The sequence below is a fragment of the Equus przewalskii genome, chromosome 19 (genome assembly GCF_037783145.1).
Source record: "Equus przewalskii isolate Varuska chromosome 19, EquPr2, whole genome shotgun sequence".
Taxonomy (NCBI): domain Eukaryota; kingdom Metazoa; phylum Chordata; class Mammalia; order Perissodactyla; family Equidae; genus Equus; species Equus przewalskii.
Genome location: NC_091849.1, coordinates 47673228 through 47685554, shown reverse-complemented (window position 1 = coordinate 47685554; position 12327 = coordinate 47673228). Strand labels below are relative to the sequence as shown.

At 34.6% G+C, this 12327-nt stretch overlaps 1 long non-coding RNA gene across 2 annotated transcripts in view; it reads left to right on the top strand.

The window, feature by feature from the left end:
- The window catches only part of LOC139077351 (uncharacterized), an 86982-nt gene that overhangs the window by 68663 nt on the left and 5992 nt on the right, over window positions 1–12327 (top strand). The window lies entirely within an intron of this gene.

The window sequence follows — 12327 nt, the reverse complement described above, 5'->3', positions numbered from 1 at the left end:
AATTTTTATAAAAATATAAATATGAAAATTTTGGAAGAAATGCAAAAATTGGTACAGAGAAATTGATGAATTATGATTCATAATAATGGTCAAATTTTATAAAAAGCTTTTTCTATGTATCAATCACAATTCCAATTTAATATTCAGCAACCCTCTGAGGTAAATGCATTACCACCTTCATTTAATGTTTGAAGGAATCAAGGCACAGAAAGATTAGGTCCAAAGTCTTATAGCTAAGAGTTTCTGGAGCCAGAATGTAAACTCATGGACTTCTATGACTGAGTCTGTTTATAACTGCATTTCTGCTTCTGAATGATATGAAAAAATAGGTAGTATAATATATCAAATCTTTAGTCACATATCTGTGTGTTGGAGTTGGGATTTGAGACATCACTATAAGATGAGTAGTTCTGGATTATTGCTTTCTTAAAATCTGAAGTCTTAGACACCTTCTGACAAGAAAACAGTTTTAATGACATCCTAAAGTTTTAAATTCTATCATTCTATGATTTTTTCCCTTTGGAGTAGGAAGTAATTTTCCCTTTGTCATTCACATGCCAGAGACATAATGTAATTTTTTTCTTACTGGAGTATCTCATGCATCTGTATAACCACATGATGCTCTGAGAATATTAAATATTCCTTTCTGCAGCATACCAAATGCAGAAAGGCTTATTCTTCCCATTTTTAGCCAAAGAAAATTAAAGCATAGCAAGGCATAGAGACTTATTTCTTCTAGCTGGTGATGGATAATTAACGGATCTCCCTGTGTCTAATTGTACAATGTACAGCACATCAATTGTACATTGCAGATGTTTTCTCTTAATTGTTCCTCAGAGGGCTTTAATAAAAATTGGAGCATATCTTAAAACAATCAGTTTGCTATCTTAAAGCTCTTTATTTAGGATGCTGGTATGCTGGCTTTTCTGCAAACGTAGGAAAGTGTAGCTTTTAATTTGATTTTTCCCAATTTACTTTCTTTTTGTACTAGTAATAAAGGACTTGGTTAATGATTGTACTTAGAGGTTTATAATATATTTGGTCCCATCCAGTGCTTAAGGAAGAGTGTTTACTCAAATTGTTATGATGGCTTCGTTTCTATTTCCTGAAACTTTCCTGCCAAGACTCATCATGTGTATGCAATATTTTAATTTCTTACTTTATATGCAGTTGAAAGGGATAATTTTTGGATAGGAGTAAAAAATAAGCCTAAACTATCACCAGATTTAGAAACTACCTCCATCTGTAACCATCTTTTACTATTTTTTTCTTATTAGGTGGGAGGAAGTATCCCTCCTCTTACTAACTCCTCTTCCTCTACTCTGAATTCCAAACACTAGCCAAGCTTCAATAAATTAGGCTAAATGAATGTGTGTATATATGTCTGTATGTATGAATGAATGTATTATTTCTTGTCCATGAAACAGGAGGCTAATTTGGGACTCTAACTTTGGCCAAGTCCCCAAATACCAAGAACCACACAATTGATGTCAAGAATTCCTGCATGCAAAGCAAGGTGCAAGATTACTCAAGCTTATTTTAAAAGGAAGTGGTTTAAAACCAAAGTTGGAAGCTTCACGTGGAGAATATAAAATATTGTGTTTGAAGAGATCAGAGCAGTAGAGCATTAGAGCAGCCCTGGGGACATTTTAAAGAGGCTTTGTCCAAGGGGCTGCCTGGTGGGCAGTGGGCCCTGATAAAGTGTCTGTGCAGAGATGGACCACCAAGAATCAGGGGCTGAAGTAGGGGCTATAAATATTCATTTGGAAAGTAAACCAATCTTTTCAGATATTTGCAAGTGAAAGATTACCAGCAATGGGATGAAGGATGTTTCTGAAAATCTCACAAAACATCCCGAAGGAAAGGATCTCATAGGGGCTGGCCCCATGGCCAAGTGGTTAAGTTCGCATGTTCCACTTCTGCTGCCCAGGGTTTCACTAATTCGGATCCTGAGTGCGGATCTAGCACTGATCATCAAGCCATGCTGAGGCGGGGTCCCACATAGCACAACCAGAAGGACGTACAACTAGAATATACAAGTACGTACTTGGGCTTTGGAGACAATGAAAAAAAGAAAGATTGGCAATACATGTTAGCTCAGTGACAATCTTTAAAAGAAAAAAAAAGGGATCTCACAGATTGATAAGAGAAATTATACAATGGTGTAAGCTCAGCCTTTTAGCTAACACTCCATAACACGTCATTCTATCAACCACTCCCCATGCCCCCTTTCTCTAGGTGCTCTTAGACTCCATTAAATCATTTCTCTGTGTTTTCCACAGAGTTTAGACCCACAAACTTTTAAACTACAAATAGTTTTCTAGGGCCAAATGAGTTTTCTAAATTTTGCAGACACATTAAAGGCTCTGAGACTTCTTGTAAAAATGAGTTGTTGACTTTGGTAGTGATCATAGAAATCCTTAGACAAGTAACCTTTACCAATATCCCGTTCTATTCTGTGATATAATCTTCCTCATGATAGACTGTCTTTTAAATCTTCCCTCATCTCCCCACCACCAAAGGAATAACAAAACTAACACAACCAGTATGAACTTCATGGACTTGTTAGTCACTTAGTCAGAGATGATGACTGGAAACCTAATATGACATCCTTTTATCAGACCTTTGTGGCAGGTCTTTCAAGTTTTGGGCTCTTCTTCCATCTTTGTTTTATACATTATGTCCTGGGTTTTTGTTTATATTGTATACGTGGAAGCAGCGGTAGAATAAAAGGGCAAAGAATCAGAAGGAAGGAGGCTAAGAGAAGAAAGGAGGGAAGGTGCTAAGATTAATTGATTTTCTTCACAAAATATCTCTCGTTGTTGGCTAGGTTCAAATTCTCATTTGTACCGACATCCTTCTACAGCAATTCTTGCTTGTGTCACCCAATTACATATATTTTTACATATGTCCAGTGAGATTATAAACTTGACGGTAGTCAGGGCTATGTCTCAGCCATATTTGTAAATTGGTGGCAAGGTGCTAGTAATAATACTCCATTTATATGGTACTTTTATTTACAGTGTTTCTCACACATATCCTTAAATTTTATCTTTCAACAAGCCTGTAAAATATGCATCATCCTGAATAAACAGATGTTTGAAGAGATGAAGTGGTTTTTCCAAGTTCATAGAGTTAGTAAATGGAATCTAAACACAAGCTCAGGTGTCTGGACTGCAAATCCAGTGCCCTTCCGAGAACGCGGCAGCCAGAGGCAGAGCACTCGATGAAGGTTAAGTTAAAAACATTTGGGAAAAATGTCTCATTACAACATGGTATGTCCAGTAATGTTTGAAAATAAAATTTAAACAAAAGTTGTCCATTCTAGAATTTAGTACCAAAGTTAGGTTCAGCTCTGTTACCGATCTGTAACTAGAATGATTTCTGAAATAATATCTTATTGGCTGAAAAAGGGTTCAAATAATTTCTTTGTATGTGGGAGATAGTTAACTAGTATGGTTGTGACTGATTTAGTGTTCAAAATTTGTCTATATTTTCCTGATGCAGTGATTGAATTTTTTGAGCATTCTTTTATATAGACACAGTTTTCTCTATGGGGATTCTGTGGGAATTGTATACTATCTTAATTTAAATGCAAGTTAGTAGTTCTATAGATCTAGTCATGAGTTCATCTTTAATATATATAATATTTATAAACTGTAAATATTTGGGATTAAAATAAATAAGCCTAAATGACACGTTTAAATCGAGTAGGAGTTAGATGTAATTAAATACATATACATATATACATATGCATATACATATATATACATATGAAATGAAACATGCCTCCCTAGAATATAACATGGGCTATGTAGAAACATAATTTGCTCAATTGCTCCTCAAATGGTCTATGATTTAGATCCCTTCCTAATTCAGCTGTTAGAATTCCCACCAAAGTTTGCTATCAGAGAATCATCTATATGAAGAGAGAACTTAAGGATATTACACTTAACTTTCCAGATCTAATTTAGGTTTTCTTGAGACAGAGAATATAAAACAGTCAAGTAGTTTTCTGTGAAATCACTAGGTCATTGCTCTTAGCTAATTTCTGTGTCACTGTGATATCAAAATTGACAAAAATTGAGCATTTCCAGTGGCTTCTATTACACTCATAAAATCAATCATGGTCTTGCTTTTTAGAAATTATATTAATATGATAATGTCAAAGATAAAATAAATAACATGAGGGAGGGAATGGTGAGATTTCTGCTTTCCCCTCTTTGACACATCATCAGTTTATAATCCATTATTGTTATTCACAGAGTGCATTAAAAATACATCCACTTTTGAATATTCAGACTTTTGTTTTTACAGATGACACTGGATCTCCAAATATCTCATTAATTGTTACTGCAAATAAGCCAAAAGACATTATCACTTTTAGTCTGACAGAATGACATTAATCTCCTGAGGTTGAAAAACTTGAAAAATTTTCATGTATGCAAAAAGAAATTTGATAAGGAGAAGAAAATAAAACATTGAAATTTCATTTAAAAGATGTGAAGTTTAAAGGACCTGTAAATTGCCCTAATTTACTTTGATGAAAGACAAATGGTTCCTATTTGACATATGGGAATATTTACAGCATAAGAGTTTGTGACTTCACTCATGCATTGTCATGTTTAAATTTCACAATTCTATGAGGTAGAAAGTATTATTAATCATACATACAAACAAGGAAATTGTAGCTCAAAGAAGTTAGACAATGTGTACAGTGTTGTACAGCTAAGAGGTGGCTCGTGTTTGTCTTCTACAGAACCATACTTTCACCTACTATATTGAGTGGGATAACCGATAATATACGAGAACCACCAAATATAGTGCTTGGACCACAGAAGATTTTCAATAAGTAAATGCAGTTCTTTTCTTCTTAGCTCATGTGCAGGTCTTGAGAATTTTCTAAGCTCATAATAAATATTGAATAGAAAGTTTTTGATGTATTTTCAATAAGATGGTGAAGAGGAAACACATATGTGGAGTGATGCTTAGATTCTCCATGATTTTCACCCTCTTCTCCATTCTGCTCTGGAAATAAGTCCCCCAAATTGACCTCGTTTTACACATGTAATTAGTAATAAAGCGTAATTTATTCTTAACTCTCAGGAAAGTCATCTCTAAGGAAATCCATTTTTAGTTCTGTTAGAACAGTGATTCTCTCCAGAGATGATACTGTCCCCCACCCAGGGGACATTTGGCAGTGTCTGAAGACATTCGCAGTTGTCAAAACTGGGGGTGTATGTGTGCTGTTGGCATGTGGTGGGTAGATGCCGGAGAGGTGCTAAACCTTCTACAAGGCACAGGACAACCCCCAACAACAAAGATGGATCTGGCCCAAAATGTCAATAGTGTCTATGGTAAGAAACCCTGTGTTAGAGAGATGAATGGGAAACAGATGGAGAGCAGCGGGTTGGGTGGTGGCCACCAAATGCACTTTCTGTTCATCAGAAAACCCCGGCCATCAACATATTATTGTGTCACTCTATTAGAGCTTACAATCATTTTCAAAAAATGTTTTAGAATGGCTTATATCAATGATGTGCATTTGTGTCTATTCTTTATACAACATCATTATTCAAATATAAATAGAAAACCAAAGTCATGAAGAATTAGGACAGGTCTAAGCTGCTTGGAGCCAGGGTGGACAGAGAAGCAAATGTTGCCCTTCCCCATGGCACTCTTAACATAGATCTTTATGTGGGCACATTTCACTTGTGTAGTTCCCTTTTATTTTCACATTAGCCCTGTGGAAAGTCAGGCAGGGATGAGAAAACTGAGACATGGAAGCACAACTCCATGCTTTTAAGGCAGTTGGTGCTGTAGAGGGGCAGAAATATGACTTTCTGACATCCAGTGTGTTTTCCACCTCTTTACTCTGAGATAGATATAGAGTTTGTATGTACATTGTATCTCATAAGTCAATTTTGACAGGTATGTAATTTTGAATATGAAAAAAGGAATTAAAAAGAATAGAAAATAAGCACAATGTAGAACTCAGATAAATCAAAATGAACAAATTATAATTTTGACTTAAAGGATCAAATGAAAACTATTTAACTTCCATATGCAGTGGTAATTTACATTATTTACTTATAAATATTTACATATATAGAGTTAATGCAGGTAGTAATAAAATTAGATTTTGTTCTGAAATCTATTTGAGTGAAAGATCTCAAGTTCAGATTAGCATATCATAAATAAGGACTTCAAGAATTTACAGACTTCGTTCTATATATTATTTGAATGAAATCTTATGAACTTGTCTTCAATGTCTGTAGATTTAACTGTTATTGATCATCAGAATTTTTTATGTGTCTGGTAATCATTAACTACCATTGGATATCACAAATATATTTAGAAAGAAACTTCAAATGTCTGCAAATTCAACTTCAAGTACAAGTTTCTGTTTAGGTAATTTGAAAAAATATGTCAACATTTTTATATTCAAATTTTAGGGTACTTAATTCATTAAAAAAGCTTTTGAAAACTGATTTAATTTGTTGAAAATGGAGCTAAACTTATTTTTGCAAAGATAAACACTGGTGTTTTTTATTTCTGATTCTGAGAAAATATGCTTTGAAAGGTATTTTATAGCTTTGTTATTTGCTCAGTTTGAAAATTTGAAAATTAAATTAGGAAATGAGGTGTGTGGGATTTTTTTTCTCAACATGCCCATGAAAAAACTTGACACTAGTTATTGATTATCATACAACCTAATATATGCAGACCATGTATGTTTATTTCCTGTAGAATATCAGCCTGCAGAATTTAATTGAACGGTAATAATGAACTACATGAATAACATTTTAAGATGCAGCTCAGTTTTTTAAAGTTTCTCTTTATTTTACAATATTTCTAATATGAGCAGGACTCTTAAAATTTCAGTACATTGGTTAAAGAAGGAATACTTCTTTTGTTTTTACTCTTCTTAATTGCGGAGGGGCAGAGCCCCTAAAATTTCCTAAAGTTAAATGCATAAGTGTTCTACAGAGGTCTGTGTATTCTCTCCCATAGCAGGGCTATAGTGGAACAACTGTGGAAGTCCCAGAACTTTGCATAATTAAAGCATTTTCTTCATTCTTTCATTTCTATTGACTTCCACTGAAAAACACTATGTAACAGGCAGCTGAGAAATGTTATTAAGCATCTCAATGAAAGAAGCAGCCTAACTCCATGAAAATTCGAAGCCTGCAATCCCATTTATAACCTTGAATGATAGTTCAGAGATGGTGAATGAGAGCACATACTCAAACACCATATTTTATTCTTTTCTCTTAACCTCTCCTTTCTTTTAAACCTTCTGGAGCACACCTACTCCCCTCCAAGATGTCAGTGATTTGTTTAAATACACCTTACAATGCTTTTAATAGGAAAAGTGAGTTAGAAGGTGTATTAACGATAAAGATAAACTTTGAATGGCCACAGATGGCTTTAAAGCGTAATGTGTTTAATAACCATTTTCTACTCCCTTTTGCCTTTCTAAAAACCTTCACTTTAGTTGAGTTTATAAATCAAAAATATTTATTAAGTATGGACAATGAAAGCTGGAAATTATAAGGAAAGAGTTGAAAAATATATAATTCTAAAATAGGCTTCTTGCCACTAAAAAGCTACGAACTCATTTACATCTTCTGGCTTTCCTCAGACTTCTGGGTATGAAAAGGCTAAGACGTTATAGGATGATTTCCCCTCAACCCCCTCCAGCAAACAATACAGCTTGGACATAAAACAAAAGCAACTACCTAAATGTACTAGAGAGTAAATAAAAGCATTCATACTGTGGTGAGGAGTTCATGCTCTCTTAGAGGAGGCGAAGTGGGAATCCATACAAAAAAAGTCCCATTATCTCATCTTTCAGCCTGGGAAAAGTGCTGTTCATTTGGCAGCAGACCTGTAGGGGCACATGTGGAACGTGCAATCTTTCTGTCCTAGGAAACAAAAAATGTGAAGCAAGGAAGCCAACAACACCTAAAACTATAAAATAATCCTGCAGGAGAAAGAGACAGAGAAGGAAGTCACCAAACTGTCCACATATACTTCTGAATGACCCCTAAAATATGCGTATAAGGATCAGACTCAGAGAAGCCATGCTAAAGACAGAAACTGAAACTGGAACTGCCAAATAAGAAAAACGATTGCAATTTAAAGCTAACTAAGAAAATTTCCTGGCAAAACAAAGGAAATAATATTCACTAGTAAAAAATAATAACATGCAGGGGCCGGCCCGGTGGTGTAGTGTTCAAGTTCGCATGCTCTGCTTCGGTGGCCCAGGGTTCACAGGTTTAGATCCCAGAAGTGGCCATACACACAGCTCATCAAGCCATGCTCTGGTGGCATCTCACATACAAAATAGAGGAAGTTGGGCACAGATGTTAGCTCAGAGACAATCTTCCTCAAGCAGAAAGAGGAAGGATGGCAACAGATGTTAGCTCAGGGCCAATTTCCTCACCAAAACAAAAAAAGAAAAAAGAAAAATTAAAAAACAATAATAGAATCCACAATCCCCACGACTTAACATTAAGGATGTCCAGGATACTGTTTAAAGTTACTTTTTGGACAAGGAACCAAGAAAATGGAACATATTCTCAAGAGAAAAAAAATCAACCAAATCTGATCCTGGAATGAACTAGGTGTTGGAACTAAACCAGTTCTAGAGTGGCTATTGTAACTCTTCTCAATGAAGTAAAATAAAACATGCTTTCGATGCATAAAAACTCAGCAAATAAAAGGGGACTCTCAAGAGAGGGACAGAAACAAATGATAAAACAAAGAGCCTGATTAAAATTCTATAAGTGAAAAATATAATTTCTGAATTAAAATATTCACTGAATGGACTTGAAAGAGGAAAGAGTAAGTGAATTTGGAGATAGATCAATAGAAATCATACACCGGGAAGAACAGAGAGAAAACAAGATGGCATAAAAGAACAGAGATACAGAGACTTGTTAAATGATATCAAATGGTCAAATATATGTGTGACTGAAGTAAAAAGAAAAGAGAAAGATAACAGGGCAGAAAAAGTATTTGAAGAAATAATGACTGAAAATTGCCAAATTTGATAAAAGGCAGTAATTTTCAGACACAAGCTGCGAAATGAACACCAAGCACAATAAACACAAAGAGGCCTAAGCCTAAGTCATATTCAAACCATTGAAAGTCAATAATAAAGAACGAATCTTGAAAGCAATAAGAGAAAGACAGCATATTACATACAGGGGAGCAACAATTCAATAAATGACTTATTTCTCATCAGAAATTATGGAGGTCAGAAGAAAGTGAAATACCATCTTGAAGGTGCTGGAAGACAATAAAAGCATTCAATCTAAAAGTCTGTACCTAATTAAAATATCATTTAATTATGTAGGCAAAGCAAACATATCTTAAAATAAATGAAAATGAAGAGAATTCCTTGCCAGTAGACCCGTACTAAAAGGCTCTTTCACATCTGTGCCTGGCATATAGTAGGTTCTAGTTAAATGTTGGTTCATGAAATTATTATTCCTAAGCCTAAAGCATTAAAAGGAACAAAGGAGGCTATTCGATACGTATAGAAACTACAATTCAATCAGAACATATAATAATCATGAAACTTTATGCTTCTAACAACATGGCTTCAAAGTATATAAAGCAAAAACCAATTCAAAAGAAAAAAATTGGCAAACCCCCAATCAAAATAGACTTTGCACACCTCTATCAGAAGAAAAAAAAAAAGAAAAGAAAACTTATGAATAATGATAAGCTTAGAAGGATGGGTAATTTGAGGATATAGAAGGAGAGAAAAACATTCAAAATAAGAGAAATATCATAAGCAAATGAATGTAGGTGGACAGATGTCAGAAACTTTGAGAAAAGTAGCCTGTCTAGAAAGAAGACATTGCTGACACTGAAGAAAACAGAGGACTTGAAGGATAAATCTCAGTTCTGCCAAAGATATAACAATGGGTAGATTAAGAACCTCTCTGAATTTCAAGTATCTTTTCTTCAAAAATGATAAAACTATCTTCTTGGAAATGTTATTATGGACTTCTGTTTCTAATCACAAGGGAGTAGCTGAGTAGGTATTAGCTTACTGTACTGCTGTGAACAAATATAAAACTTGGAATTAATGTATAAAACAATTGCTTCTAGGCCTTAGACAGGGACCTATATTGAGCTACAATCCTAGAGAAAAGGTAAGCACATGAGGGGAGCTCCACATTCACCATGGATTTCTCCAGAGAGATACAGCTCAAGAAAAAAGTAGAATTCATATTTGGACGAGAGAATGGAGATCAGAGTTCAGGGAAGTTATAGCACCTTGGATTTGGAAGGGTTGTTACCAGAGGAGAGGATGTTGCAGAGAAAAAAACCTTACAATTTTGTGCAGAAATTCCTCTCAAGTCATTGGGAAACTTTTGTGCTATATGTGCATAAAGAGAAGTTATGAAACTTTTGGTGGAGAAGAGCTGCTGGGAGGCTGACAGGTGAACAAAACTTTCAGAGGCTATGCAGTGTTTGCGAGATGTTCAAGCTCCTGCTCAACTAGTGAGGAGAGAACTTGGTGAATACCAAAGCCTATCAGTTGAGACCTCATAAATGTCATACTCATGGAGTAAGGGCCACCCTTTAGGAGCAAAAGTTACATCAACAGACTGAGGGCAAAATTGAAAGGAACTCACCCTATCAAATCCTAAAACTAAGACTTGTGAGGATCAGAATGACCTGCTAGAAATTTGACTGGTACTGTAACAGAATTCCATAATCTTTTGAAGACAATAACATGATTTAGAGCCTCAACACCATTTCATCTGCAATGTCTAGAGAAATTTTAAGAATCAGGAAAAGGTGACCAATAATCAAGAGTTAAATAAGTTAAAAGAACCAGATCATAGATGGTTTAGATATTGGAGTTAATATAGATGGGTTTAAGAAGAAAACAGAGAAAAAGATGACCAAAAGGCATAAAAATATGTAGTATTCAACAGAGAATTGGATTTAATTATAAATAAGTAATGGACCTTCTAGAAGTGAAAAATATAATACCTGAAATAACTTGTTAGAGAGGTTTAAAAATAGTTTGGACAGAACAGAAGCCAGTATAAGTGAACTTGAAATCAGGGATGCAGAAAATAGTCTAAATTAATTACTCAGATGGGAAAATATTGAGACAAGGTTTATTTAGGTAACTGTCAAAATATCTTATGTAGATATAACTGAAGACCTGGAAGGAGAGGAGAGACAGAGAATGGGAGAGAAGTAATATTTGAAGTAATGATAAACAGGCATTTTTCACGTTAAATGAAAGATATCAACACACAGATTCAAACTCTCAGCTCAAATAAACCACACCTAGGTGCACCATGTTCAAACTTCTGAAAACCAAAATAAAGTGAATATCTTAAAAGCAGATAAAACATATATTACATTTAGGGAAACAATAATAAAAATAATAGTTGATTTCTGAACAGAAAATATGATGCCAAAAGATAAGGAATGACAATTTCAAGTGCTAAAGGGGGAAAAAACCCTTGCCAATCCAGAATTCTATTTCCAGCAAAGCTGAAATAAAGCATTATCTAATAAGCAATACTTGAGAGGAATTGTCACCAACAACAAGTAGTATAAGAAATTCTAAAGAAATTTCATCTGCCTGAAGGAAAATGATGACATCATGGAAGAGGAAGAAGTAGTGAACAGCAGCAGAAAAAATAAATGTATCAATATATACAAAAGTCTTTCGACTGTTTAGAACAGTGGAAACCATTTCTGGTGGGGTTAATAACATATGTAAAGGTAAAATAGATGATAATATGAGCAAAAAAGGAAGAGTGGGATAGGTAGAGTTAAGCAGTTTAAAGTTCCTTTCATTGTTTGTATTATGATAAAAATACTAATTTAATGCAGACTCTCAGGTTTGGGAAGCATTTGTAATTTTTAGAGAAACTGCTAAAAGAATGATAATAAAATATGTAAGGAAAAAGCTAAATAGAATAAGTAGAATGAAGTAATAAAATAATTGTCTAAGACAATAAAGGTCAAGAAGTGAAGAAAGAAAGAGAGCAGTTGGACAAACAGACAAACAGATGGACAATAGTAGTAAGAAAGTATGGCTAATTAAAATAAATTTAGACGAACTAAAAACTTCAATTAAAAGACAAAATTTCTCAAATTGGACTATGAAAGAGAAAGAATTAAACTTTACACTGTTTAGAAAAGAAACATTTATGGGCCAGCTTGGTGGTGTAGTGGTTTAAGTTCGTGCGCTCTGCTTATGCAGCCTGAGGTTTGTGGGTTCAGATCCTGGGCAAAGATCTACACACTCATCAAGTCTTGCTGTGGCAGCATCCC